Below are 4,293 nucleotides of genomic sequence, written 5' to 3'. Positions count from 1 at the left end.
TATCGTACAGGGAAAAGAAAACAGTCAAGTTTAAAATATCTTTATTCACGTATGAAATTGAAGGAACTCTTAATGAATAAAAGTTTATAGTAACTTTTATTCACTTTTATCAATTAATGACTATCACATAGATAAGGTGTGACATTAATTTGACATGATTTAAAGCTACGAGGGTTCTAAACGCGTCCTGGTCTAAGAAGAAGCCCTCCACAAACATAGCCGGGTGTTCTTTGTTTGTGATCACCATCTCACTTTGTCATTTAAAATTATTTGAAGAGCAACCTGGTTAGAGGAATAATTCACACCCAAGCTTTTTTATCATCCACCTATTAAGGGCTCACTACACAGCACGGGTCTCCTCTTAAAAAGAGAAGGGGTTAAGGCCGAAGTCCACCACGCTGGCCTAGTTTTCCTAGGCCCACCGATTGGTGGCTTTTTATCGATTACGTAGTCCTTTGTATAATGTATATAATATTTTTATAAGCTTTCGTTTTAAACAAACTTCGAACTTTATGATATCTTCAAAATGTCAATAAGTAGTTTATTGTACAATTTGTATATATGTGGTATAGCGGCTCAATTTAAATATTTTTTTATGAGAATTTATGTAAATTAAGTGGTTTTTTTTTAATTTCTTTGAAATAGTTCATCATCATCACATAAACCCATTACCGGCCCACTACAGGCACGGGTCTCCTGCCACAATGAGAAGGGGCTAAGGCCGTAGTCCGTCACGCTGGCCCAGTGCGGATTGGTAGGCTCAACACCTTTGAGAACATTCTGTGAAACTCTCAGGCATGCAGGTTTCCTCACGTACAATGCGCAATAGTACAATGAAATAGTTCAACGGGTTCTTAATATTATGGGATGCAAATGGGTCCAAATATCGACAAATCCCATGATATTATCATAGTATGCACCCGTTAAAAAAATATGTTGATAAACCACGAAAATGTTAGCTTAAAGTTTTTAGTTACATTTAAATACAACCAAGACTTTTATCTCCATACCACCTAAATATTTTTTAACGACAGCCATTAGTTATTTTAACTGCCGCAATTGAAATATACTATTTGTAAGGCATACCACACAGATAACAGCGAAGCATCCAAATTTATACCAACCGGCTAAGGAAACTTCAGATGGAACCGCGGTTTTTGAAGTTATATTTCTTTTGGCGCGTAAGGAAAAATGATGAGAGTAATTTTTTACGATGCGCGCGCACACCGTCACAATAAATCGACACCCTGAAGTTAGCTATAAGGTTTGACAGTGTACACTTTCAATTGTCAAAGTATTCTTTTATCCTATCCCCGGGAATATAAATTGTCACCTGCCCATGCTAGCCGTGCTGGGGTCAGTTTTGATTAATCGAAGATATTCTCGTGAATTTTGTAGTTATCAAATCACTGTTATGACGTTAAAAAGTATAACTGTTTTATGTATGTAGTTTTTTTCTTTTTCTTGTCACACGCTTTGTTTACAGAGTTTAATTTGAAGTTATATTTTAGTTGTTTGTATGTTTAATTAAAAATGTAAATAAATAAATATGCTACGACAATACACACATCGCCATCTAGCCCCAAAGTAAGCGTAGCTTGTGTTATGGTTACTAAGATGACTGATGATTTTTTTTTTAAATAACATACATAACTTATACTAGAGTATACATGTAAACATCCAGACACTGAAAAACATTCATGCTCATCACACAGATATTTTCCAGTATTGGGAATCGAACCCTTGGCCTTGGGCTCAGAAAGTAGGGTCGCTGCAAACTGCGCCAATCGGCTGTAAGTTATAAGCTATTTAAAAATTAAATTTGACCAAGTAAGTATATTTTTTTTGGCCACACCCTAACTCGTTTTTGTCGCACGTTCGATAGAAACGGCTGGTAGAAAATGCTTTTGTAAGCAGATTTATGGCTGTGCAATTTAGAGAAAAAGAAAAGTATCCAGAACACATATTTCTTTAAAAATTATTCGGCTACGACTTGGTCGCGCGCTTACCAATAATGAACCGAAAAGGAACCGATAAACTTGATTTTTGGTTTTAAATAAGTTGAAAGGACTGAGAGTAATTATAGCCTACTTTTTATCACAGGAAAATAAACGGTTTGCACGATATTTCTAAAAAACCTGTAATAAACGCGGGCAAGCCAGTAAATAATGGTAATAACATATAAAAACATCCAAATGAAATCAGCAGTAGTTGTATTAATTTTAATCACAAATTTCGCAAAGCGTATGGATAGTTCAAGGATTCACATAATCAACGCCTCAGCTATGTTACTTTGAGTGTGTTAAATTCGATGTTTCGTGATATTGCGGTATTACAAAAGATAGTTGCTGTAATTTTGTAAACTGGTAAACATAATGAATCTTTGATTTTTTATAAATTTGATTACCATTTTCACAAATTCTTATATAATTTTTTTAATAGATTTAAGAAACAATTGAAGGTGTATTTGATTCACATGGAATGTTCATGATATTATGATAATAATACGGGTGCATTAGCGATACACTGATAGTTTCAAATGGATCGAGTGTGAATAGCAAAGTGAATAAAAATTCAACAGTTTTAAAAAAGTATTTTAAATAGCAAAGTTTTTTGAAATTATCTAAATATACTTGTTTATTTATTATTTTTGTAATAACTTAATTATTAATAAATTTTCTGACGATTGCGACATTCTATAATATTCAATGACAAGGTTATATTGACATGTGCTGATGTAACCTTCAATTTTCTATTATTAATTATTCTATTTAACATATGAAAATATTTACAAAATGTGAAAGTGACGTAAATGAATTTTAAATAGAATATAAAATGAAATAGTGAATATTAATAAATATAATTAAAATAAAATAATAATAAAAGTTTAACTTCAATCGCGCGTAAAGGTTACTCGCACACACTTAAGCTTCAGTTTAGTAACTTGTGCTATTCGTTATGCATATAATTATGCAAATAATTTTGTGGGGTGCTTGTGTTAAAAAAACAACTGTTGCTTTTATAAAAAAAGTCAGTTATGGGTTTCACCGCTATTCTATCGACCTATGGAGATTGGCTTTTATAGTTTGCATCGAATGTAGTGGCTCGCTGTGCTCCTAAATCCTTTCGTATGTAGAAATGGCGCCTCAGTGCTCTGAATGAGGGCTACAAAATTCTACGTTAATGGGTTTCTACCTAAAATTGTTAAAAATAACCGAGAGCATCTGTTTAACTTTTTTCTGAGATGGTCTATTACGATAAACGGTAACACATAACTCTTCACATTTTTTCGTCCACCCAGAGAACCGAAAGGACCTCGTTATATCTAGTCAGTCAACCACTAAACTAGGTAAATAGTGTTTATTAAAAGTTAGTTTAATAGTAAGGACTTCGGCTTCCCCTGCGGGGTGAACGAGTTCCGCACGCACCTCAAGTTTAGTACTTACGTTTACTACGTTTTAAGCAATTATTTCACACCGACCATCATCATCATCAAATCAACCCATTAGCGGCCCACTTCAGAGCACGGTTCTCCTCCCGATGAGAAAAGGTTAAAATAGCGCGAGTGCTTGCCTAGACCTCCATGATTCTCAAAGGCGTTAGAAGTCTAGCAGTTCTAGGCCAGTAGGGTGGACTACGGCAAAAACCCTCCTCATCCTGGGAGACCCGTGCGCTGAAAAAGGCCGGTAATTTTTTGAAAATGATGATCATTATAGTAATTGTATGAACTGCGCGTGTTTCACACTTTAGCCTCAGCAAATAGAATATGAAAGGTTTGTTTTGCAATCTACAGTCACGATCCTCTTCGGGCCTATCATTGCGCTTTGAGGTTGAACATAATACCGGCACAAAAGATTCGATTATACTTATTCATTAGACTAAGGGCTATTGTCATTCTGTATTTATAATACTCGATGCTTCTACTTTTATAAATTTAAATTCAAATTCAAAACTTCTTTATTCATGTACGCCTATGAACACATGCCACAGGCACTTATGAAGCGTTCATACATAAAATATGTTTACATAATTGTAAGGGGATGGTGATAACTTCGTTCGCCAACTTAAACCTAAAGCTACGAGGGTTTCAAACGCGCCCTGGTCTAAGAAGAGCCCACACCAAACTTAGCCGGGTAGATTTCCGCAGAAGAACTAGACATTACATGTAACTCAAAGAGTCGCGAAGATTAAGTGGAAATGGGCGGGGCTTCGGAGAACCCGAGGTGCTGGAATGGCGACACCGGACCGGAAAACGAGGTGGACAGACGACATCAAGCGAGTCGCTGGGAGTCA

This window comes from Pararge aegeria, chromosome 12, assembly GCF_905163445.1.
Source record: "Pararge aegeria chromosome 12, ilParAegt1.1, whole genome shotgun sequence".
NCBI lineage: Eukaryota > Metazoa > Arthropoda > Insecta > Lepidoptera > Nymphalidae > Pararge > Pararge aegeria.
Note: the sequence above shows the minus strand (reverse complement) of the source record.